The following is a 24,582-nucleotide window of genomic DNA, read 5'->3' on the forward strand; positions in this document are numbered from 1 at the left end:
CTAATGTGTCTTGGCTAAGGTGTCTTGGCTAAGGTGTGTTGGCTAAGGTGTCTTGGCTAAGGTGTCTTGGCTAAGGTGTCTTGGCTAGGGTGTCTTGGCTAATGTGTCTCGGCTAAGGTGTCTCGGCTAAGGTGTCTTGGCTAATGTGTCTTGGCTAAGGTGTCTTGGCTAAGGTGTCTTGGCTAAGGTGTCTTGGCTAAGATGCTTGGCCAAGGTGTCTTGGCTAAGGTGTCTTGGCTAAGGCTAATGTGTCTTGGCTAAAGTGTCTTGGCTAATGTGTCTCGGCTAAAGTGTCTTGTCTAAGGTGTCTTGGCTAAGGTGTCTTGGCTAAGGTGTCTTGGCTAAGGTGTCTTGGCTAATGTGTCTCGGCTAAAGTGTCTTGGCTAAGGTGTCTTGGCTAAGGTGTCTTGGCTAAGGTGTCTTGGCTAAGGTGTCTTAGCTAAGGTGTCTTGGCTAATGTGTCTCGGCGAAGGTGTCTTGGCTAAGGTGTCTTGGCTAAGGTGTCTTGGCTAAGGTGTCTTGGCTAAGGTATCTTGGCTAAGGTGTCTTGGCTAATGTGTCTCGGCTAAAGTGTCTTGGCTAAGGTCTCTTGGCTAATGTGTCTTGGCTAAGGTGTCTTGGCTAAGGTGTCTTGGCTAAGGTGTCTTGGCTAATGTGTCTCGGCGAAGGTGTCTTGGCTAAGGTGTCTTGGCTAAGGTGTCTTGGCTAAGGTATCTTGGCTAAGGTGTCTTGGCTAATGTGTCTCGGCTAAAGTGTCTTGGCTAAGGTGTCTTGGCTAAGGTGTCTTGGCTAAGGTGTCTTGGCTAATGTGTCTTGGCTAAGGTGTCTTGGCTAAGATGCTTGGCTAAGGTGTCTTGGCTAAGGTGTCTTGGCTAAGGTGTCTTGGCTAAGGTGTCTTGGCTAAGATGTCTTGGCTAATGTGTATCGGCTAATGTGTATCGGCTAAGGTGTCTTGGCTATTGTGTCTTGGCTAAGGTGTCTTGGCTAAGGTGTCTTGGCTAATGTGTCTTGGCTAAGGTGTCTTGGCTAATGTGTTTTGGCTAATGTGTCTCGGCTAAGGTGTCTTGGCTAAGGTGTCTTGGCTAAGGTGTCTTGGCTAATGTGTCTCGGCTAATGTGTCTTGGCTAAGGTGTCTTGGCTAAGGTGTCTTGGCTAATGTGTCTCGGCTAAGGTGTCTTGGCTAAGGTGTCTTGGCTAATGTGTCTTGGCTAAGGTGTCTTGGCTAATGTGTCTTGGCTAAGGTGTCTTGGCTAAGGTGTCTTGGCTAAGGTGTCTTAGCTAAGGTGTCTTGGCTAAGGTGTCTTGGCTAAGATGTCTTGGCTGAGGTGTCTTGGCTAAGGTGTCTTGGCTAAGGTGTCTTGGCTAATGTGTCTCGGCTAAGGTGTCTTGGCTAATGTGTCTTGGCTAATGTGTCTTGGCTAAGGTGTCTTGGCTAAGGTGTCTTGGCTAAGGTGTCTTGGCTAAGGTGTCTTGGCTAAGGTGTCTTGGCTAAGGTGTCTTGGCTAAGGTGTCTTGGCTAAGGTATCTTGGCTAAGGTGTCTTGGCTAATGTGTCTCGGCTAAAGTGTCTTGGCTAAGGTGTCTTGGCTAAGGTGTCTTGGCTAAGGTGTCTTGGCTAATGTGTCTTGGCTAAGGTGTCTTGGCTAAGATGCTTGGCTAAGGTGTCTTGGCTAAGGTGTCTTGGCTAAGGTGTCTTGGCTAAGATGTCTTGGCTAATGTGTATCGGCTAATGTGTATCGGCTAAGGTGTCTTGGCTATTGTGTCTTGGCTAAGGTGTCTTGGCTAAGGTGTCTTGGCTAAGGTGTCTTGGCTAAGATGTCTTGGCTGAGGTGTCTTGGCTAAGGTGTCTTGGCTAAGGTGTCTTGGCTAATGTGTCTCGGCTAAGGTGTCTTGGCTAATGTGTCTTGGCTAATGTGTCTTGGCTAAGGTGTCTTGGCTAAGGTGTCTTGGCTAAGGTGTCTTGGCTAATGTGTCTCGGCGAAGGTGTCTTGGCTAAGGTGTCTTGGCTAAGGTGTCTTGGCTAAGGTATCTTGGCTAAGGTGTCTTGGCTAATGTGTCTCGGCTAAAGTGTCTTGGCTAAGGTGTCTTGGCTAAGGTGTCTTGGCTAAGGTGTCTTGGCTAATGTGTCTTGGCTAAGGTGTCTTGGCTAAGATGCTTGGCTAAGGTGTCTTGGCTAAGGTGTCTTGGCTAAGGTGTCTTGGCTAAGGTGTCTTGGCTAAGATGTCTTGGCTAATGTGTATCGGCTAATGTGTATCGGCTAAGGTGTCTTGGCTATTGTGTCTTGGCTAAGGTGTCTTGGCTAAGGTGTCTTGGCTAATGTGTCTTGGCTAAGGTGTCTTGGCTAATGTGTTTTGGCTAATGTGTCTCGGCTAAGGTGTCTTGGCTAAGGTGTCTTGGCTAAGGTGTCTTGGCTAATGTGTCTCGGCTAATGTGTCTTGGCTAAGGTGTCTTGGCTAAGGTGTCTTGGCTAATGTGTCTCGGCTAAGGTGTCTTGGCTAAGGTGTCTTGGCTAATGTGTCTCGGCTAAGGTGTCTTGGCTAAGGTGTCTTGGCTAATGTGTCTTGGCTAAGGTGTCTTGGCTAATGTGTCTTGGCTAAGGTGTCTTGGCTAAGGTGTCTTGGCTAAAGTATCTTGGCTAATGTGTCTCGGCTAAGGTGTCTTGGCTAAGGTGTCTTGGCTAATGTGTCTTGGCTAAGGTGTCTTGGCTAATGTGTCTTGGCTAATGTGTCTTGGCTAAGGTGTCTTGGCTAAGGTGTCTTGGCTAAGGTGTCTTGGCTAAGGTGTCTTGGCTAAGGTGTCTTGGCTAATGTGTCTCGGCTAAGGGGTCTTGGTTAAGGTGTCTTGGCTAAGGTGTCTTGGTTAAGGTGTCTTGTCTAAGGTGTCTTGGCTAAAGTGTCTTGGCTAAGGTGTCTTGGCTAAGGTGTCTTGGCTAAGGTGTCTTGGCTAAGGTGTCTTGGCTAAGGTGTCTTGGCTAAGGTGTCTTGGCTAAGGTGTCTTGGCTAATGTGTCTTGGCTAAGGTGTCTTGGCTAAGGTGTGTTGGCTAAGGTGTCTTGGCTAAGGTGTCTTGGCTAAGGTGTCTTGGCTAAGGTGTCTTGGCTAATGTGTCTCGGCTAAGGTGTCTCGGCTAAGGTGTCTTGGCTAATGTGTCTTGGCTAAGGTGTCTTGGCTAAGGTGTCTTGGCTAAGGTGTCTTGGCTAAGATGCTTGGCTAAGGTGTCTTGGCTAAGGTGTCTTGGCTAAGGTGTGTTGTCTAAGGTGTCTTGGTTAAGGTGTCTTGTCTAAGGTGTCTTGGCTAAAGTGTCTTGGCTAAGGTGTCTTGGCTAATGTGTCTCGGCTAAGGTGTCTTGTCTAAGGTGTCTTGGCTAAGGTGTCTTGGCTAAGGTGTCTTGGCTAAGGTGTCTTGGCTAATGTGTCTCGGCTAAAGTGTCTTGGCTAAGGTGTCTTGGCTAAGGTGTCTTGGCTAAGGTGTCTTGGCTAAGGTGTCTTGGCTAAGGTGTCTTGGCTAAGGTGTCTTGGCTAATGTGTTCGGCTAAAGTGTCTTGGCTAAGGTGTCTTGGCTAAGGTGTCTTGGCTAAGGTGTCTTGGCTAAGGTGTCTTGGCTAAAGTGTCTTGGCTAAGGTGTCTTGGCTAATGTGTCTTGGCTAAGGTGTCTTGGCTAAGGTGTCTTGGCTAAGGTGTCTTGGCTAATGTGTCTCGGCGAAGGTGTCTTGGCTAAAGTGTCTTGGCTAAGGTGTCTTGGCTAAGGTATCTTGGCTAAGGTGTCTTGGCTAAGGTGTCTCGGCTAAAGTGTCTTGGCTAAGGTGTCTTGGCTAAGGTGTCTTGGCTAAGGTGTCTTGGCTAAGGTGTCTTGGCTAATGTGTCTCGGCTAAGGTGTCTTGGCTAAGATGCTTGGCTAAGGTGTCTTGGCTAAGGTGTCTTGGCTAAGGTGTCTTGGCTAAGGTGTCTTGGCTAAGATGTCTTGGCTAATGTGTATCGGCTAATGTGTCTCGGCTAAGGTGTCTTGGCTATTGTGTCTTGGCTAAGGTGTCTTGGCTAAGGTGTCTTGGCTAATGTGTCTTGGCTAAGGTGTCTTGGCTAAGGTGTCTTGGCTAATGTGTCTCGGCTAAGGTGTCTTGGCTAATGTGTCTTGGCTAAGGTGTCTTGGCTAAGGTGTCTTGGCTAAGGTGTCTTGGCTAATGTGTCTCGGCTAAAGTGTCTTGTCTAAGGTGTCTTGGCTAAGGTGTCTTGGCTAAGGTGTCTTGGCTAAGGTGTCTTGGCTAAGGTGTCTTGGCTAATGTGTTCGGCTAAAGTGTCTTGGCTAAGGTGTCTTGGCTAAGGTGTCTTGGCTAAGGTGTCTTGGCTAAGGTGTCTTGGCTAAGGTGTCTTGGCTAATGTGTCTCGGCTAAAGTGTCTTGGCTAAGGTGTCTTGGCTAAGATGTCTTGGCTGAGGTGTCTTGGCTAAGGTGTCTTGGCTAAGGTGTCTTGGCTAAGGTGTCTTGGCTAAGGTGTCTTGGCTAATGTGTCTCGGCTAAGGTGTCTCGGCTAAGGTGTCTTGGCTAATGTGTTTTGGCTAATGTGTCTCGGCTAAGGTGTCTTGGCTAAGGTGTCTTGGCTAAGGTGTCTTGGCTAATGTGTCTCGGCTAATGTGTCTTGGCTAAGGTGTCTTGGCTAAGGTGTCTTGGCTAATGTGTCTCGGCTAAGGTGTCTTGGCTAAGGTGTCTTGGCTAATGTGTCTTGGCTAAGGTGTCTTGGCTAAGGTGTCTCGGCTAAAGTGTCTTGGCTAAGGTGTCTTGGCTAAGGTGTCTTGGCTAAGGTGTCTTGGCTAAGGTGTCTTGGCTAATGTGTCTTGGCTAAGGTGTCTTGGCTAAGATGCTTGGCTAAGGTGTCTTGGCTAAGGTGTCTTGGCTAAGGTGTCTTGGCTAAGGTGTCTTGGCTAAGATGTCTTGGCTAATGTGTATCGGCTAATGTGTCTCGGCTAAGGTGTCTTGGCTATTGTGTCTTGGCTAAGGTGTCTTGGCTAAGGTGTCTTGGCTAATGTGTCTTGGCTAAGGTGTCTTGGCTAAGGTGTCTTGGCTAATGTGTCTCGGCTAAGGTGTCTTGGCTAATGTGTCTTGGCTAAGGTGTCTTGGCTAAGGTGTCTTGGCTAAGGTGTCTTGGCTAAGGTGTCTTGGCTAATGTGTCTCGGCTAAAGTGTCTTGTCTAAGGTGTCTTGGCTAAGGTGTCTTGGCTAAGGTGTCTTGGCTAAGGTGTCTTGGCTAAGGTGTCTTGGCTAATGTGTTCGGCTAAAGTGTCTTGGCTAAGGTGTCTTGGCTAGGGTGTCTTGGCTAAGGTGTCTTGGCTAAGGTGTCTTGGCTAAGGTGTCTTGGCTAAGGTGTCTTGGCTAATGTGTCTCGGCTAAAGTGTCTTGGCTAAGGTGTCTTGGCTAAGATGTCTTGGCTGAGGTGTCTTGGCTAAGGTGTCTTGGCTAAGGTGTCTTGGCTAAGGTGTCTTGGCTAATGTGTCTCGGCTAAGGTGTCTCGGCTAAGGTGTCTTGGCTAATGTGTTTTGGCTAATGTGTCTCGGCTAAGGTGTCTTGGCTAAGGTGTCTTGGCTAAGGTGTCTTGGCTAATGTGTCTCGGCTAATGTGTCTTGGCTAAGGTGTCTTGGCTAAGGTGTCTTGGCTAATGTGTCTCGGCTAAGGTGTCTTGGCTAAGGTGTCTTGGCTAATGTGTCTTGGCTAAGGTGTCTTGGCTAAGGTGTCTTGGCTAATGTGTCTCGGCTAAGGTGTCTTGGCTAAGGTGTCTTGGCTAAGGTGTCTTGGCTAAGGTGTCTTGGCTAATGTGTCTCGGCTAAAGTGTCTTGTCTAAGGTGTCTTGGCTAAGGTGTCTTGGCTAAGGTGTCTTGGCTAATGTGTCTCGGCTAAAGTGTCTTGGCTAAGGTGTCTTGGCTAAGGTGTCTTGGCTAAGGTGTCTTGGCTAAGGTGTCTTGGCTAAGGTGTCTTGGCTAATGTGTCTCGGCTAAAGTGTCTTGGCTAAGGTGCCTTGGCTAAGATGTCTTGGCTGAGGTGTCTTGGCTAAGGTGTCTTGGCTAAGGTGTCTTGGCTAAGGTGTCTTGGCTAAGGTGTCTTGGCTAATGTGTCTCGGCTAAGGTGTCTTGGCTAAGGTGTCTTGGCTAATGTGTTTTGGCTTATGTGTCTCGGCTAAGGTGTCTTGGCTAAGGTGTCTTGGCTAAGGTGTCTTGGCTAATGTGTCTCGGCTAATGTGTCTTGGCTAAGGTGTCTTGGCTAATGTGTCTCGGCTAAGGTGTCTTGGCTAAGGTGTCTTGGCTAATGTGTCTTGGCTAAGGTGTCTTGGCTAATGTGTCTTGGCTAAGGTGTCTTGGCTAAGGTGTCTTGGCTAAGGTGTCTTAGCTAAGGTGTCTTGGCTAATGTGTTTTGGCTAAGGTGTCTTGGCTAATGTGTCTTGGCTAAGGTGTCTTGGCTAAGGTGTCTTGGCTAATGTGTCTCGGCTAATGTGTCTTGGCTAAGGTGTCTTGGCTAATGTGTCTCGGCTAAGGTGTCTTGGCTAATGTGTCTTGGCTAAGGTGTCTTGGATAATGTGACTTGGCTAAGGTGTCTTGGCTAAGGTGTCTTGGCTAAGGTGTCTTAGCTAAGGTGTCTTGGCTAAGGTGTCTTGGCTAATGTGTCTTGGCTAAGGTGTCTTGGATAATGTGTCTTGGCTAAGGTGTCTTGGCTAATGTGTCTCGGCTAATGTGTCTTTGCTAAGGTGTCTTGGATAATGTGACTTGGCTAAGGTGTCTTGGCTAAGGTGTCTTGGCTAAGGTGTCTTTTCTAATGTGTCTTGGCTAATGTGTCTTGGCTAATGTGTCTTGGCTAAGGTGTCTTGGATAATGTGTCTTGGCTAAGGTGTCTTGGCTAAGGTGTCTTGGCTAAGGAGTCTTGGCTAATGTGTTTCGGCTAAGGTGTCTTGGCTAAGGTGTCTTGGCTAATGTGTCTTGGCTAATGTGTCTCGGCTAATGTGTCTTGGCTAAGGTGTCTTGGCTAATGTGTCTCGGCTAAGGTGTCTTGGCTAAGGTGTCTTGGCTAATGTGTCTTGGCTAAGGTGTCTTGGCTAAGGTGTCTTGGTTAAGGTGTCTTGTCTAAGGTGTCTTGGCTAAAGTGTCTTGGCTAAGGTGTCTTGGCTAAGGTGTCTTGGCTAAGGTGTCTTGGCTAAGGTGTCTTGGCTAAGGTGTCTTGGCTAAGGTGTCTTGGCTAATGTGTCTTGGCTAAGGTGTCTTGGCTAAGGTGTGTTGGCTAAGGTGTCTTGGCTAAGGTGTCTTGGCTAAGGTGTCTTGGCTAAGGTGTCTTGGCTAATGTGTCTCGGCTAAGGTGTCTCGGCTAAGGTGTCTTGGCAAATGTGTCTTGACTAAGGTGTCTTGGCTAAGGTGTCTTGGCTAAGGTGTCTTGGCTAAGATGCTTGGCTAAGGTGTCTTGGCTAAGGTGTCTTGGCTAAGGCTAATGTGTCTTGGCTAAGGTGTCTTGGCTAATGTGTCTCGGCTAAAGTGTCTTGTCTAAGGTGTCTTGGCTAAGGTGTCTTGGCTAAGGTGTCTTGGCTAAGGTGTCTTGGCTAATGTGTCTCGGCTAAAGTGTCTTGGCTAAGGTGTCTTGGCTAAGGTGTCTTGGCTAAGGTGTCTTGGCTAAGGTGTCTTAGCTAAGGTGTCTTGGCTAATGTGTCTCGGCGAAGGTGTCTTGGCTAAGGTGTCTTGGCTAAGGTGTCTTGGCTAAGGTGTCTTGGCTAAGGTATCTTGGCTAAGGTGTCTTGGCTAATGTGTCTCGGCTAAAGTGTCTTGGCTAAGGTGTCTTGGCTAATGTGTCTTGGCTAAGGTGTCTTGGCTAAGGTGTCTTGGCTAAGGTGTCTTGGCTAATGTGTCTCGGCGAAGGTGTCTTGGCTAAGGTGTCTTGGCTAAGGTGTCTTGGCTAAGGTATCTTGGCTAAGGTGTCTTGGCTAATGTGTCTCGGCTAAAGTGTCTTGGCTAAGGTGTCTTGGCTAAGGTGTCTTGGCTAAGGTGTCTTGGCTAAGGTGTCTTGGCTAATGTGTCTTGGCTAAGGTGTCTTGGCTAAGATGCTTGGCTAAGGTGTCTTGGCTAAGGTGTCTTGGCTATGGTGTCTTGGCTAAGGTGTCTTGACTAAGATGTCTTGGCTAATGTGTATCGGCTAATGTGTCTCGGCTAAGGTGTCTTGGCTATTGTGTCTTGGCTAAGGTGTCTTGGCTAAGGTGTCTTGGCTAAGGTATCTTGGCTAAGGTGTCTTGGCTAATGTGTCTCGGCTAAAGTGTCTTGGCTAAGGTGTCTTGGCTAATGTGTCTTGGCTAAGGTGTCTTGGCTAAGGTGTCTTGGCTAAGGTGTCTTGGCTAATGTGTCTCGGCTAAAGTGTCTTGTCTAAGGTGTCTTGGCTAAGGTGTCTTGGCTAAGGTGTCTTGGCTAAGGTGTCTTGGCTAAGGTGTCTTGGCTAATGTGTCTCGGCTAAAGTGTCTTGGCTAAGGTGTCTTGGCTAAGGTGTCTTGGCTAATGTGTCTTGGCTAAGGTGTCTTGGCTAAGGTGTCTTGGCTAAGGTGTCTTGGCTAATGTGTCTCGGCTAAAGTGTCTTGGCTAAGGTGTCTTGGCTAAGATGTCTTGGCTGAGGTGTCTTGGCTAAGGTGTCTTGGCTAAGGTGTCTTGGCTAAGGTGTCTTGGCTAAGGTGTCTTGGCTAATGTGTTTTGGCTAATGTGTCTCGGCTAAGGTGTCTTGGCTAAGGTGTCTTGGCTAATGTGTTTCGGCTAATGTGTCTTGGCTAAGGTGTCTTGGCTAAGGTGTCTTGGCTAATGTGTCTCGGCTAAGGTGTCTTGGCTAAGGTGTCTTGGCTAATGTGTCTTGGCTAAGGTGTCTTGGCTAATGTGTCTTGGCTAAGGTGTCTTAACTAAGGTGTCTTGGCTAAGGTGTCTTAGCTAAGGTGTCTTGGCTAATGTGTTTTGGCTAAGGTGTCTTGGCTAATGTGTCTTGGCTAAGGTGTCTTGGCTAAGGTGTCTTGGCTAATGTGTCTCGGCTAAGGTGTCTTGGCTAAGGTGTCTTGGCTAATGTGTCTTGGCTAAGGTGTCTTGGCTAATGTGTTTTGGCTAATGTGTCTCGGCTAAGGTGTCTTGGCTAAGGTGTCTTGGCTAAGGTGTCTTGGCTAATGTGTCTCGGCTAATGTGTCTTGGCTAAGGTGTCTTGGCTAAGGTGTCTTGGCTAATGTGTCTCGGCTAAGGTGTCTTGGCTAATGTGTCTTGGCTAATGTGTCTTGGCTAAGGTGTCTTGGCTAATGTGTCTTGGCTAAGGTGTCTTGGCTAAGGTGTCTTGGCTAAGGTGTCTTAGCTAAGGTGTCTTGGCTAATGTGTCTTGGCTAAAGTATCTTGGCTAATGTGTCTCGGCTAAGGTGTCTTGGCTAAGGTGTCTTGGCTAATGTGTCTTGGCTAAGGTGTCTTGGCTAATGTGTCTTGGCTAATGTGTCTTGGCTAAGGTGTCTTGGCTAAGGTGTCTTGGCTAAGGTGTCTTGGCTAAGGTGTCTTGGCTAAGGTGTCTTGGCTAAGGTGTCTTGGCTAATGTGTCTCGGCTAAGGGGTCTTGGTTAAGGTGTCTTGGCTAATGTGTCTTGGCTAAGGTGTCTTGGCTAAGGTGTCTTGGCTAAGGTGTCTTGGCTAAGGTGTCTTGGCTAAGGTGTCTTGGCTAAGGTGTCTTGGCTAATGTGTCTCGGCTAAAGTGTCTTGGCTAAGGTGTCTTGGCTAATGTGTCTCGGCTAAGGTGTCTTGGCTAAGGTGTCTTGGCTAAGGTGTCTTGGCTAATGTGTCTCGGCTAAGGTGTCTTGGCTAAGGTGTCTTGGCTAATGTGTCTTGGCTAAGGTGTCTTGGCTAATGTGTCTTGGCTAAGGTGTCTTGGCTAAGGTGTCTTGGCTAAGGTGTCTTAGCTAAGGTGTCTTGGCTAATGTGTTTTGGCTAAGGTGTCTTGGCTAAGGTGTCTTGGCTAATGTGTCTCGGCTAAAGTGTCTTGGCTAAGGTGTCTTGGCTAATGTGTCTTGGCTAAGGTGTCTTGGCTAAGGTGTCTTGGCTAAGGTGTCTTGGCTAATGTGTCTCGGCGAAGGTGTCTTGGCTAAGGTGTCTTGGCTAAGGTGTCTTGGCTAAGGTATCTTGGCTAAGGTGTCTTGGCTAATGTGTCTCGGCTAAAGTGTCTTGGCTAAGGTGTCTTGGCTAAGGTGTCTTGGCTAAGGTGTCTTGGCTAAGGTGTCTTGGCTAATGTGTCTTGGCTAAGGTGTCTTGGCTAAGATGCTTGGCTAAGGTGTCTTGGCTAAGGTGTCTTGGCTAAGGTGTCTTGGCTAAGGTGTCTTGGCTAAGATGTCTTGGCTAATGTGTATCGGCTAATGTGTCTCGGCTAAGGTGTCTTGGCTATTGTGTCTTGGCTAAGGTGTCTTGGCTAAGGTGTCTTGGCTAAGGTATCTTGGCTAAGGTGTCTTGGCTAATGTGTCTCGGCTAAAGTGTCTTGGCTAAGGTGTCTTGGCTAATGTGTCTTGGCTAAGGTGTCTTGGCTAAGGTGTCTTGGCTAAGGTGTCTTGGCTAATGTGTGTCGGCTAAAGTGTCTTGTCTAAGGTGTCTTGGCTAAGGTGTCTTGGCTAAGGTGTCTTGGCTAAGGTGTCTTGGCTAAGGTGTCTTGGCTAATGTGTCTCGGCTAAAGTGTCTTGGCTAAGGTGTCTTGGCTAAGGTGTCTTGGCTAATGTGTCTTGGCTAAGGTGTCTTGGCTAAGGTGTCTTGGCTAAGGTGTCTTGGCTAATGTGTCTCGGCTAAAGTGTCTTGGCTAAGGTGTCTTGGCTAAGATGTCTTGGCTGAGGTGTCTTGGCTAAGGTGTCTTGGCTAAGGTGTCTTGGCTAAGGTGTCTTGGCTAAGGTGTCTTGGCTAATGTGTCTCGGCTAAGGTGTCTTGGCTAAGGTGTCTTGGCTAATGTGTTTTGGTTAATGTGTCTCGGCTAAGGTGTCTTGGCTAAGGTGTCTTGGCTAAGGTGTCTTGGCTAATGTGTCTCGGCTAATGTGTCTTGGCTAAGGTGTCTTGGCTAAGGTGTCTTGGCTAATGTGTCTCGGCTAAGGTGTCTTGGCTAAGGTGTCTTGGCTAATGTGTCTTGGCTAAGGTGTCTTGGCTAATGTGTCTTGGCTAAGGTGTCTTGGCTAAGGTGTCTTGGCTAAGGTGTCTTAGCTAAGGTGTCTTGGCTAATGTGTTTTGGCTAAGGTGTCTTGGCTAATGTGTCTTGGCTAAGGTGTCTTGGCTAAGGTGTCTTGGCTAATGTGTCTCGGCTAAGGGGTCTTGGTTAAGGTGTCTTGGCTAAAGTGTCTTGGCTAAGGTGTCTTGGCTAATGTGTCTTGGCTAAGGTGTCTTGGCTAAGGTGTCTTGGCTAATGTGTCTTGGCTAAGGTGTCTTGGCTAAGGTGTCTTGGCTAAGGTGTCTTAGCTTAGGTGTCTTGGCTAATGTGTTTTGGCTAAGGTGTCTTGGCTCATGTGTCTTGGCTAAGGTGTCTTGGCTAAGGTGTCTTGGCTAATGTGTCTCGGCTAAGGTGTCTTGGCTAAGGTGTCTTGGCTAATGTGTCTTGGCTAAGGTGTCTTGGCTAATGTGTTTTGGCTAATGTGTCTCGGCTAAGGTGTCTTGGCTAATGTGTCTTGGCTAAGGTGTCTTGGCTAATGTGTCTTGGCTAATGTGTCTTGGCTAAGGTGTCTTGGCTAAGGTGTCTTGGCTAAGGTGTCTTGGCTAAGGTGTCTTGGCTAAGGTGTCTTGGCTAAGGTGTCTTGGCTAATGTGTCTCGGCTAAGGGGTCTTGGTTAAGGTGTCTTGGCTAATGTGTCTTGGCTAAGGTGTCTTGGCTAAGGTGTCTTGGCTAATGTGTCTCGGCTAATGTGTCTCGGCTAAGGTGTCTTGGCTAATGTGTCTCGGCTAATGTGTCTTGGCTAAGGTGTCTTGGCTAAGGTGTCTTGGCTAATGTGTCTCGGCTAATGTGTCTTGGCTAAGGTGTCTTGGCTAAGGTGTCTTGGCTAATGTGTCTTAGCTAAGGTGTCTTGGCTAAGGTGTCTTGGCTAATGTGTCTTGGCTAATGTGTCTTGGCTAATGTGTCTTGGCTAAGGTGTCTTGGTCAAGGTGTCTTGGCTAAGGTGTCTTGGCTAAGGTGTCTTGGCTAAGGTGTCTTGGCTAAAGTGTCTTGGCTAAGGTGTCTTGGCTAATGTGTCTTGGCTAAGGTGTCTTGGCTAATGTGTCTTGGCTAAGGTGTCTTGGCTAAGGTGTCTTGGCTAAGGTGTCTTGGCTAAGGTGTCTTAGCTAAGGTTTCGTGGCTTATGTGTTTTGGCTAAGGTGTCTTGGCTAATGTGTCTTGGCTAAGGTGTCTTGGCTAAGGTGTCTTGGCTAATGTGTCTTGGCTAATGTGTCTTGGCTAAGGTGTCTTGGCTAAGGTGTCTTGGCTAATGTGTCTCAGCTAATGTGTCTTGGCTAAGGTGTCTTGGCTATTGTGTCTTGGCTAAGGTGTCTTGGCTAATGTGTCTTGGCTAATGTGTCTTGGCTAAGGTGTCTTGGCTAAGATGTCTTGGCTGAGGTGTCTTGGCTAAGGTGTCTTGGCTAAGGTGTCTTGGCTAAGGTGTCTTGGCTAAGGTGTCTTGGCTAAGGTGTCTTGGCTAAGGTGTCTTGGCTAAGGTGTCTTGGCTAAGGTGTCTTGGCTAATGTGTCTCGGCTAAAGTGTCTTGGCTAAGGTGTCTTGGCTAAGGTTTCGTGGCTTATGTGTTTTGGCTAAGGTGTCTTGGCTAATGTGTCTTGGCTAAGGTGTCTTGGCTAAGGTGTCTTGGCTAATGTGTCTTGGCTAAGGTGTCTTGGCTAAGGTGTCTTGGCTAAGGTGTCTTGGCTAATGTGTCTTGGCTAAGGTGTCTTGGCTAATGTGTCTTGGCTAAGGTGTCTTGGCTAATGTGTCTCGGCTAAGGTGTCTTGGCTATTGTGTCTTGGCTAAGGTGTCTTGGCTAATGTGTCTTGGCTAATGTGTCTTGGCTAAGGTGTCTTGGCTAAGGTGTCTTGGCTAATGTGTCTCGGCTTAGGTGTCTTGGCTAAGGTGTCTTGGCTAAGGTGTCTTGGCTAAGGTGTCTTGGCTAAGGTGTCTTGGCTAAGGTGTCTTGGCTAATGTGTCTTGGCTAATGTGTCTCGGCTAATGTGTCTCGGCTAAGGTGTCTTGGCTATTGTGTCTTGGCTAAGGTGTCTTGGCTAATGTGTCTTGGCTAATGTGTCTTGGCTAAGGTGTCTTGGCTAAGGTGTCTTGGCTAATGTGTCTCGGCTAAGGTGTCTTGGCTAAAGTGTCTTGGCTAAGGTGTCTTGGCTAAGGTGTCATGGCTAAGGTGTCTTGGCTAAGGTGTCTTGGCTAATGTGTCTCAGCTAAAGTGTCTTGGCTAAGGTGTCTTGGCTAAGGTGTCTTGGCTAATGTGTCTTGGCTAAGGTGTCTTGGCTAAGGTGTCTTGGCTAATGTGTCTTGGCTAATGTGTCTTGGCTAAGGTGTCTTGGCTAAGGTGTCTTGGCTAAGGTGTCTTGGCTAATGTGTCTTGGCTAAGGTGTCTTGGCTAATGTGTCACGGCTAAGGTGTCTTGGCTAAGGTGTCTTGGCTAAGGTGTCTTGGCTAATGTGTCTCGGCTAAAGTGTCTTGGCTAAGGTGTCTTGGCTAAGGTGTCTTGGCATAGGTGTCTTGGCTAAGGTGTCTTGGCTAAGGTGTCTTGGCTAAGGTGTCTTGGCTAATGTGTCTCGGCTAAAGTGTCTTGGCTAATGTGTCTCGGCTAAGGTGTCTTGGCTAAGGTGTCTTGGCTAAGGTGTCTTGGCTAAGGTGTCTTGGCTAAGGTGTCTTGGCTAAGGTGTCTTGGCTAATGTGTCTCGGCTAAAGTGTCTTGGCTAAGGTGTCTTGGCTAATGTGTCTCGGCTAAGGTGTCTTGGCTAAGGTGTCTTGGCTAAGGTGTCTTGGCTAAGGTGTCTTGGCTAATGTGTCTCGAATAAAGTGTCTTGGCTAAGGTGTCTTGGCTAAGGTGTCTTGGCTAAGGTGTCTTGGCTAAGGTGTCTTGGCTAATGTGTCTTGGCTAAGGTGTCTTGGCTAATGTGTCTTGGCTAATGTGTCTTGGCTAAGGTGTCTTGGCTAAGGTGTCTTGGCTAATGTGTCTCGGCTAAGGTGTCTTATCTAAGGTGTCTTGGCTAAGGTGTCTTGGCTAAGGTGTCTCGGCTAAGGTGTCTTGGCTAATGTGTCTCGGCTAAGGTGTCTTGGCTAAGGTGTCTTGGCTAATGTGTCTTGGCTAAGGTGTCTTGGCTAATGTGTCTTGGCTAATGTGTCTTGGCTAAGGTGTCTTGGCTAAGGTGTCTTGGCTAATGTGTCTCGGCTAAGGTGTCTTATCTAAGGTGTCTTGGCTAAGGTGTCTTGGCTAAGGTGTCTCGGCTAAGGTGTCTTGGCTAATGTGTCTCGGCTAAGGTGTCTTGGCTAAGGTGTCTTGGCTAATGTGTCTTGGCTAAGGTGTCTTGGCTAAGGTGTCTTGGCTAATGTGTCTTGGCTAAGGTCTCTTGGCTAATGTGTCTTGGCTAATGTGTCTTGGCTAAGGTGTCTTGGCTAATGTGTCTTGGCTAAGGTCTCTTGGCTAATGTGTCTTGGCTAATGTGTCTTGGCTAAGGTGTCTTGGCTAATGTGTCTTGGCTAAGGTGTCTTGGCTAATGTGTCTTGGCTAATGTGTCTTGGCTAATGTGTCTTGGCTAAGGTGTCTTTTCTAATGTGTCTTGGCTAAGGTGTCTTGGCTAAGGTGTCTTGGCTAATGTGTCTTGGCTAAGGTGTCTTGGCTAAGGTGTCTTGGCTAAGGTGTCTTGGCTAAGGTGTCTTGGCTAAGGTGTCTTGGCTAATGTGTCTTGGCTAAGGTGTCTTGCCTAATGTGTCTTGGCTAATGTGTCTTGGCTAATGTGTCTTGCCTAAGGTGCCTTGGCTAAGTTGTCTTGGCTAAGGTGTCTTGGCTAATGTGTCTTGGCTAATGTGTCTTGGCTAAGTTGTCTTGGCTAAGGTGTCTTGGCTAATGTGTCTTGGCTAAGGTGTCTTGGCTAATGTGTCTTGGCTAAGGTGTCTTGGCTAAGGTGTCTTGGCTAAGGTGTCTTGGCTAAGGTGTCTTGGCTAAGGTGTCTTGGCTAAGGTGTCTTGGCTAAGGTGTCTTGGCTAAGGTCTCTTGGCTAATGTGTCTTGGCTAATGTGTCTTGGCTAAGGTGTCTTGGCTAATGTGTCTTGGCTAAGGTGTCTTGGCTAATGTGTCTTGGCTAAGGTGTCTTGGCTAAGGTGTCTTGGCTAAGGTGTCTTGGCTAAGGTGTCTTGGCTAATGTGTCTTGCCTAAGGTGTCTTGGCTAAGTTGTCATGGCTAAGGTGTCTTGGCTAAGGTGTCTTGGCTAAGGTGTCTTGGCTAATGTGTCTTGGCTAATGTGTCTTGGCTAATGTGTCTTGGCTAATGTGTCTTGGCTAAGTTGTCTTGGCTAAGGTGTCTTGGCTAATGTGTCTTGGCTAAGGTGTCTTGGCTAAGGTGTCTTGGCTAAGGTGTCTTGGCTAAGGTGTCTTGGCTAATGTGTCTTGGCTAATGTGTCTCGGCTAAGGTGTCTTGGCTAAGGTGTCTTGGCTAAGGTGTCTTGGCTAATGTGTCTTGGCTAAGGTGTCTTGGCTAAGGTGTCTTGGCTAAGGTGTCTTGGCTAAGGTGTCTTGGCTAATGTGTCTTGGCTAAGGTGTCTTGGCTAAGGTGTCTTGGCTAAGGTGTCTTGGCTAAGGTCTCTTGGCTAATGTGTCTTGGCTAATGTGTCTTGGCTAAGGTGTCTTGGCTAAGGTGTCTTGGCTAATGTGTCTTGCCTAATGTGTCTTGGCTAATGTGTCTTGGCTAATGTGTCTTGCCTAATGTGTCTTGGCTAAGTTGTCTTGGCTAATGTGTCTTGGCTAATGTGTCTCGGCTAAGGTGTCTTGGCTAATGTGTCTTGGCTAATGTGTCTTGGCTAATGTGTCTTGGCTAAGGTGTCTTTTCTAATGTGTCTTGGCTAAGGTGTCTTGGCTAAGGTGTCTTGGCTAATGTGTCTTGGCTAAGGTGTCTTGGCTAAGGTGTCTTGGCTAAGGTGTCTTGGCTAAGGTGTCTTGGCTAAGGTGTCTTGGCTAAGGTGTCTTGGCTAATGTGTCTCGAATAAAGTGTCTTGGCTAAGGTGTCTTGGCTAAGGTGTCTTGGCTAAGGTGTCTTGGCTAAGGTGTCTTGGCTAATGTGTCTTGGCTAAGGTGTCTTGGCTAATGTGTCTTGGCTAATGTGTCTTGGCTAAGGTGTCTTGGCTAAGGTGTCTTGGCTAATGTGTCTCGGCTAAGGTGTCTTATCTAAGGTGTCTTGGCTAAGGTGTCTTGGCTAAGGTGTCTCGGCTAAGGTGTCTTGGCTAATGTGTCTCGGCTAAGGTGTCTTGGCTAAGGTGTCTTGGCTAATGTGTCTTGGCTAAGGTGTCTTGGCTAATGTGTCTTGGCTAATGTGTCTTGGCTAAGGTGTCTTGGCTAAGGTGTCTTGGCTAAGGTGTCTTGGCTAATGTGTCTTGGCTAAGGTCTCTTGGCTAATGTGTCTTGGCTAATGTGTCTTGGCTAAGGTGTCTTGGCTAATGTGTCTTGGCTAAGGTCTCTTGGCTAATGTGTCTTGGCTAATGTGTCTTGGCTAAGGTGTCTTGGCTAATGTGTCTTGGCTAAGGTGTCTTGGCTAATGTGTCTTGGCTAATGTGTCTTGGCTAATGTGTCTTGGCTAAGGTGTCTTTTCTAATGTGTCTTGGCTAAGGTGTCTTGGCTAAGGTGTCTTGGCTAATGTGTCTTGGCTAAGGTGTCTTGGCTAAGGTGTCTTGGCTAAGGTGTCTTGGCTAAGTTGTCTTGGCTAAGGTGTCTTGGCTAATGTGTCTTGGCTAAGGTGTCTTGCCTAATGTGTCTTGGCTAATGTGTCTTGGCTAATGTGTCTTGCCTAAGGTGCCTTGGCTAAGTTGTCTTGGCTAAGGTGTCTTGGCTAATGTGTCTTGGCTAATGTGTCTTGGCTAAGTTGTCTTGGCTAAGGTGTCTTGGCTAATGTGTCTTGGCTAAGGTGTCTTGGCTAATGTGTCTTGGCTAAGGTGTCTTGGCTAAGGTGTCTTGGCTAAGGTGTCTTGGCTAAGGTGTCTTGGCTAAGGTGTCTTGGCTAAGGTGTCTTGGCTAAGGTGTCTTGGCTAAGGTCTCTTGGCTAATGTGTCTTGGCTAATGTGTCTTGGCTAAGGTGTCTTGGCTAATGTGTCTTGGCTAAGGTGTCTTGGCTAATGTGTCTTGGCTAAGGTGTCTTGGCTAAGGTGTCTTGGCTAAGGTGTCTTGGCTAAGGTGTCTTGGCTAATGTGTCTTGCCTAAGGTGTCTTGGCTAAGTTGTCATGGCTAAGGTGTCTTGGCTAAGGTGTCTTGGCTAAGGTGTCTTGGCTAATGTGTCTTGGCTAATGTGTCTTGGCTAATGTGTCTTGGCTAATGTGTCTTGGCTAAGTTGTCTTGGCTAAGGTGTCTTGGCTAATGTGTCTTGGCTAAGGTGTCTTGGCTAAGGTGTCTTGGCTAAGGTGTCTTGGCTAAGGTGTCTTGGCTAATGTGTCTTGGCTAATGTGTCTCGGCTAAGGTGTCTTGGCTAAGGTCTCTTGGCTAATGTGTCTTGGCTAATGTGTCTTGGCTAAGGTGTCTTGGCTAAGGTGTCTTGGCTAAGGTGTCTTGGCTAATGTGTCTTGGCTAAGGTGTCTTGGCTAAGGTGTCTTGGCTAAGGTGTCTTGGCTAAGGTCTCTTGGCTAATGTGTCTTGGCTAATGTGTCTTGGCTAAGGTGTCTTGGCTAAGGTGTCTTGGCTAATGTGTCTTGCCTAATGTGTCTTGGCTAATGTGTCTTGGCTAATGTGTCTTGCCTAATGTGTCTTGGCTAAGTTGTCTTGGCTAAGGTGTCTTGGCTAATGTGTCTTGGCTAATGTGTCTTGGCTAAGTTGTCTTGGCTAAGGTGTCTTGGCTAATGTGTCTTGGCTAATGTGTCTTGGCTAATGTGTCTTGGCTAAGGTGTCTTGGCTAAGGTGTCTTGGCTAAGGTGTCTTGGCTAAGGTCTCTTGGCTAATGTGTCTTGGCTAATGTGTCTTGGCTAAGGTCTCTTGGCTAAGGTGTCTTGGCTAAGGTGTCTTGGCTAATGTGTCTTGGCTAATGTGTCTTGGCTAATGTGTCTTGGCTAATGTGTCTTGGCTAAGTTGTCTTGGCTAAGGTGTCTTGGCTAATGTGTCTTGGCTAAGGTGTCTTGGCTAAGGTGTCTTGGCTAAGGTGTCTTGGCTAAGGTGTCTTGGCTAATGTGTCTTGGCTAATGTGTCTCGGCTAAGGTGTCTTGGCTAAGGTGTCTTGGCTAAGGTGTCTTGGCTAATGTGTCTTGGCTAAGGTGTCTTGGCTAAGGTGTCTTGGCTAAGGTGTCTTGGCTAAGGTGTCTTGGCTAATGTGTCTTGGCTAATGTGTCTTGGATAAGGTGTCTTGGCTAAGGTGTCTTGGCTAAGGTGTCTTGGCTAATGTGTCTTGGCTAAGGTGTCTTGGCTAATGTGTCTTGGCTAAGGTCTCTTGGCTAATGTGTCTTGGCTAATGTGTCTTGGCTAAGGTGTCTTGGCTAATGTGTCTTGGCTAAGGTGTCTTGGCTAATGTGTCTTGGCTAATGTGTCTTGGCTAATGTGTCTTGGCTAAGGTGTCTTTTCTAATGTGTCTTGGCTAAGGTGTCTTGGCTAAGGTGTCTTGGCTAATGTGTCTTGGCTAAGGTGTCTTGGCTAAGGTGTCTTGGCTAAGGTGTCTTGGCTAAGGTGTCTTGGCTAAGGTGTCTTGGCTAAGGTGTCTTGGCTAATGTGTCTTGGCTAAGGTGTCTTGCCTAATGTGTCTTGGCTAATGTGTCTTGGCTAATGTGTCTTGCCTAAGGTGTCTTGGCTAAGTTGTCTTGGCTAAGGTGTCTTGGCTAATGTGTCTTGGCTAATGTGTCTTGGCTAAGTTGTCTTGGCTAAGGTGTCTTGGCTAATGTGTCTTGGCTAAGGTGTCTTGGCTAATGTGTCTTGGCTAAGGTGTCTTGGCTAAGGTGTCTTGGCTAAGGTGTCTTGGCTAAGGTGTCTTGGCTAAGGTGTCTTGGCTAAGGTGTCTTGGCTAAGGTGTCTTGGCTAAGGTCTCTTGCCTAATGTGTCTTGGCTAATGTGTCTTGGCTAATGTGTCTTGGCTAATGTGTCTTGGCTAAGGTGTCTTGGCTAATGTGTCTTGGCTAAGGTGTCTTGGCTAAGGTGTCTTGGCTAAGGTGTCTTGGCTAATGTGTCTTGCCTAAGGTGTCTTGGCTAAGTTGTCTTGGCTAAGGTGTCTTGGCTAAGGTGTCTTGGCTAAGGTGTCTTGGCTAATGTGTCTTGGCTAATGTGTCTTGGCTAATGTGTCTTGGCTAATGTGTCTTGGCTAAGTTGTCTTGGCTAAGGTGTCTTGGCTAATGTGTCTTGGCTAAGGTGTCTTGGCTAAGGTGTCTTGGCTAAGGTGTCTTGGCTAAGGTGTCTTGGCTAATGTGTCTTGGCTAATGTGTCTCGGCTAAGGTGTCTTGGCTAAGGTGTCTTGGCTAAGGTGTCTTGGCTAATGTGTCTTGGCTAAGGTGTCTTGGCTAAGGTGTCTTGGCTAATGTGTCTTGGCTAATGTGTCTTGGCTAATGTGTCTTGGCTAATGCGTCTTGGCTAAGTTGTCTTGGCTAAGGTGTCTTGGCTAATGTGTCTTGGCTAATGTGTCTTGGCTAATGTGTCTTGGCTAATGTGTCTTGGCTAAGGTGTCTTGGCTAAGGTGTCTTGGCTAAGGTGTCTTGGCTAATGTGTCTTGCCTAAGGTGTCTTGGCTAAGTTGTCTTGGCTAAGGTGTCTTGGCTAATGTGTCTTCGCTAATGTGTCTTGGCTAAGGTGTCTTGGCTAATGTGTCTTGGCTAATGTGTCTTGGCTAATGTGTCTTGGCTAAGGTGTCTTGGCTAATGTGTCTTGGCTAAGGTGTCTTGGCTAAGGTGTCTTGGCTAAGGTGTCTTGGCTAAGGTGTCTTGGCTAAGGTGTCTTGGCTAATGTGTCTTGGCTAATGTGTCTTGGCTAAGGTGTCTTGGCTAATGTGTCTTGGCTAATGTGTCTTGGCTAATGTGTCTTGCCTAAGGTGTCTTGGACAAGTTGTCTTGGCTAAGGTGTCTTGGCTAATGTGTCTTGGCTAATGTGTCTTGGCTAAGTTGTCTTGGCTAAGGTGTCTTGGCTAATGTGTCTTGGCTAATGTGTCTTGGCTAAGGTGTCTTGGCTAATGTGTCTTGGCTAAGGTGTCTTGGCTAATGTGTCTTGGCTAATGTGTCTTGGCTAAGGTGTCTTGGCTAAGGTGTCTTGGCTAAGGTGTCTTGGCTAATGTGTCTTGCCTAAGGTGTCTTGGCTAAGGTGTCTTGGCTAAGGTGTCTTGGCTAATGTGTCTTGGCTAATGTGTCTTGGCTAAGGTGTCTTGGCTAATGTGTCTTGGCTAAGGTGTCTTGGCTAATGTGTCTTGGCTAAGGTGTCTTGGCTAAGGTGTCTTGGCTAAGGTGTCTTGGCTAAGGTGTCTTGGCTAAGGTGTCTTGGCTAATGTGTCTTGGCTAAGGTGTCTTTTCCAATGAGTCTTGGCTAATGTATCTTGGCTAAGGTGTCTTGGCTAAGGTGTCTTGGCTAAGGTGTCTTGGCTAATGTGTCTTGGCTAAGGTGTCTTGGCTAAGGTGTCTTGGCTAATGTGTCTTGGCTAATGTGTCTTGGCTAATGTGTCTCGGCTAAGGTGTCTTGGCTAAGGTCTCTTGGCTAAGGTGTCTTGGCTAAGGTGTCTTGGCTAATGTGTCTTGGCTAAGGTGTCTTGGCTAATGTGTCTTGGCTAATGTGTCTTGGCTAAGGTGTCTTGGCTAAGGTGTCTTGGCTAAGGTGTCTTGGCTAATGTGTCTTGCCTAAGGTGTCTTGGCTAAGTTGTCTTGGCTAAGGTGTCTTGGCTAATGTGTCTTGGCTAATGTGTCTTGGCTAAGGTGTCTTGGCTAATGTGTCTTGGCTAAGGTGTCTTGGCTAATGTGTCTTGGCTAAGGTGTCTTGGCTAATGTGTCTTGGCTAAGGTGTCTTGGCTAAGGTGTCTTGGCTAAGGTGTCTTGGCTAATGTGTCTTGGCTAAGGTGTCTTTTCCAATGAGTCTTGGCTAATGTGTCTTGGCTAAGGTGTCTTGGCTAAGGTGTCTTGGCTAAGGTGTCTTGGCTAAGGTGTCTTGGCTAATGTGTCTTGGCTAAGGTGTCTTGGCTAATGTGTCTCGACTAATGTGTCTTGGCTAATGTGTCTTGGCTAAGGTGTCTTTTCCAATGAGTCTTGGCTAATGTGTCTTGGCTAATGTGTCTTGGCTAAGGTGTCTTGGCTAATGTGTCTTGGCTAAGGTGTCTTGGCTAATGTGTCTTGGCTAATGTGTCTCGGCTAAGGTGTCTTGGCTAAGGTCTCTTGGCTAAGGTGTCTTGGCTAATGTGTCTTGGCTAAGGTGTCTTGGCTAAGGTGTCTTGGCTAAGGTGTCTTGGCTAAGGTGTCTTGGCTAATGTGTCTTGGCTAATGTGTCTTGGCTAATGTGTCTTGGCTAATGTGTCTTGGCTAATGTGTCTTGGCTAAGGTGTCTTGGCTAATGTGTCTTGGCTAAGGTGTCTTGGCTAATGTGTCTTGGCTAATGTGTCTTGGCTAAGGTGTCTTGGCTAAGGTGTCTTGGCTAAGGTGTCTTGGCTAATGTGTCTTGCCTAAGGTGTCTTGGCTAAGTTGTCTTGGCTAAGGTGTCTTGGCTAATGTGTCTTGGCTAAGGTGTCTTTTCCAATGAGTCTTGGCTAATGTGTCTTGGCTAAGGTGTCTTGGCTAATGTGTCTTGGCTAAGGTGTCTTGGCTAATGTGTCTTGGCTAAGGTGTCTTGGCTAAGGTGTCTTGGCTAAGGTGTCTTGGCTAAGGTCTCTTGGCTAAGGTGTCTTGGCTAATGTGTCTTGGCTAAGGTGTCTTGGCTAAGGTGTCTTGGCTAATGTGTCTTGGCTAATGTGTCTTGGCTAATGTGTCTTGGCTAAGGTGTCTTGGCTAAGGTGTCTTGGCTAATGTGTCTTGGCTAAGGTGTCTTGGCTAAGGTGTCTTGGCTAATGTGTCTTGGCTAAGGTGTCTTGGCTAATGTGTCTCGACTAATGTGTCTTGGCTAATGTGTCTTGGCTAAGGTGTCTTGGCTAAGGTGTCTTGGCTAATGTGTCTTGGCTAAGGTGTCTTGGCTAATGTGTCTTGGCTAAGGTGTCTTGGCTAATGTGTCTTGGCTAAGGTGTCTTGGCTAAGGTGTCTTGGCTAAGGTGTCTTGGCTAAGGTGTCTTGGCTAAGGTGTCTTGGCTAAGGTGTCTTGGCTAATGTGTCTTGGCTAATGTGTCTTGGCTAAGGTGTCTTGGCTAATGTGTCTTGGCTAATGTGTCTTGCCTAAGGTGTCTTGGCTAAGTTGTCTTGGCTAAGGTGTCTTGGATAATGTGTCTTGGCGAATGTGTCTTGGCTTAATTGTCTTGGCTAAGGTGTCTTGGCTAATGTGTCTTGGCTAATGTGTCTTGGCTAATGTGTCTTGGCTATTGTGTCTTGGCTAAGGTGTCTTGGCTAAGGTGTCTTGGCTAAGGTGTCTTGGCTAAGGTGTCTTGGCTAAGGTCTCTTGGCTAATGTGTCTTGGCTAATGTGTCTCGACTAATGTGTCTTGGCTAATGTGTCTTGGCTAAGGTGTCTTGGCTAAGGTGTCTTGGCTAAGGTGTCTTGGCTAATGTGTCTTGGCTAATGTGTCTTGGCTAATGTGTCTTGCCTAAGGTGTCTTGGCTAAGGTGTCTTGGCTAATGTGTCTTGGCTAAGGTGTCTTGGCTAATGTGTTTTGGCTAAGGTGTCTTGGCTAATGTGTCTTGGCTAAGGTGTCTTGGCTAAGGTGTCTTGGCTAATGTGTCTTGGCTAAGGTGTCTTGGCTAAGGTGTCTTGACTAAGGTGTCTTGGCTAAGGTGTCTTGGCTAAGGTGTCTTGGCTAATGTGTCTTGGCTAATGTGTCTTGGCTAAGGTGTCTTGGCTAATGTGTCTTGGCTAATGTGTCTTGGCTAATGTGTCTTGGCTAAGGTGTCTTGGCTAATGTGTCTTGGCTAATGTGTCTTGGCTAATGTGTCTTGGCTAAGGTGTCTTGGCTAAGGTGTCTTGGCTAATGTGTCTTGGCTAAGGTGTCTTGGCTAATGTGTTTTGGCTAAGGTGTCTTGGCTAAGGTGTCTTGGCTAATGTGTCTTGGCTAATGTGTCTTGGCTAATGTGTCTTGGCTAAGGTGTCTTGGCTAATGTGTTTTGGCTAAGGTGTCTTGGCTAAGGTGTATTGGCTAAGGTGTCTTGGCTAAGGTGTTTTGGCTAATGTGTCTCGGCTAATGTGTCTCGGCTAAGGTGTCTTGGCTAATGTGTCTTGGCTAAGGTGTCTTGGCTAAGGTGTCTTGGCTAATGTGTCTTGGCTAAGGTGTCTTGGCTAAGGTGTCTTGACTAAGGTGTCTTGGCTAAGGTGTCTTGGCTAAGGTGTCTTGGCTAATGTGTCTTGGCTAATGTGTCTTGGCTAAGGTGTCTTGGCTAATGTGTCTTGGCTAATGTGTCTTGGCTAATGTGTCTTGGCTAAGGTGTCTTGGCTAATGTGTCTTGGCTAATGTGTCTTGGCTAATGTGTCTTGGCTAAGGTGTCTTGGCTAAGGTGTCTTGGCTAATGTGTCTTGGCTAAGGTGTCTTGGCTAATGTGTTTTGGCTAAGGTGTCTTGGCTAATGTGTCTTGGCTAATGTGTCTTGGCTAAGGTGTCTTGGCTAATGTGTCTTGGCTAATGTGTCTTGGCTAAGGTGTCTTGGCTAAGGTGTCTTGGCTAATGTGTCTTGGCTAAGGTGTCTTGGCTAAGGTGTCTTGACTAAGGTGTCTTGGCTAAGGTGTCTTGGCTAAGGTGTCTTGGCTAATGTGTCTTGGCTAATGTGTCTTGGCTAAGGTGTCTTGGCTAATGTGTCTTGGCTAATGTGTCTTGGCTAAGGTGTCTTGGCTAAGGTGTCTTGGCTAATGTGTCTTGGCTAATGTGTCTTGGCTAATGTGTCTTGGCTAATGTGTCTTGGCTAAGGTGTCTTGGCTAATGTGTCTTGGCTAATGTGTCTTGGCTAAGGTGTCTTGGCTAATGTGTCTTGCCTAAGGTGTCTTGGCTAATGTGTCTTGGCTAATGTGTCTTGGCTAATGTGTCTTGGCTAAGGTGTCTTGGCTAATGTGTTTTGGCTAAGGTGTCTTGGCTAAGGTGTATTGGCTAAGGTGTCTTGGCTAAGGTGTTTTGGCTAATGTGTCTCGGCTAATGTGTCTCGGCTAAGGTGTCTTGGCTAAGGTGTCTTGGCTAATGTGTCTTGGCTAATGTGTCTTGGCTAAGGTGTCTTGGCTAAGGTGTCTTGGCTAAGGTGTCTTGGCTAATGTGTCTTGGCTAATGTGTCTTGGCTAAGGTGTCTTGGCTAATGTGTCTTGGCTAAGGTGTCTTGGCTAATGTGTCTTGGCTAATGTGTCTTGGCTAAGGTGTCTTG

At 47.4% G+C, this 24,582-nt stretch overlaps 1 long non-coding RNA gene across 1 annotated transcript in view; it reads left to right on the forward strand.

The window, feature by feature from the left end:
• Nucleotides 1-22,558: 22,558 nt before the first annotated feature.
• Nucleotides 22,559-24,582, forward strand: part of LOC125774429 (uncharacterized) — a 76,309-nt gene continuing 74,285 nt past the window's right edge. The window contains exon 1 of the long non-coding RNA XR_007420878.1: nucleotides 22,559-24,224. This is a non-coding gene — a long non-coding RNA (uncharacterized LOC125774429). The remainder of the gene's footprint in view (nucleotides 24,225-24,582) is intronic.

Source organism: Anopheles funestus, unplaced genomic scaffold (genome assembly GCF_943734845.2).
Source record: "Anopheles funestus unplaced genomic scaffold, idAnoFuneDA-416_04 scaffold_53_ctg1, whole genome shotgun sequence".
In the NCBI taxonomy this organism is placed as follows: domain Eukaryota; kingdom Metazoa; phylum Arthropoda; class Insecta; order Diptera; family Culicidae; genus Anopheles; species Anopheles funestus.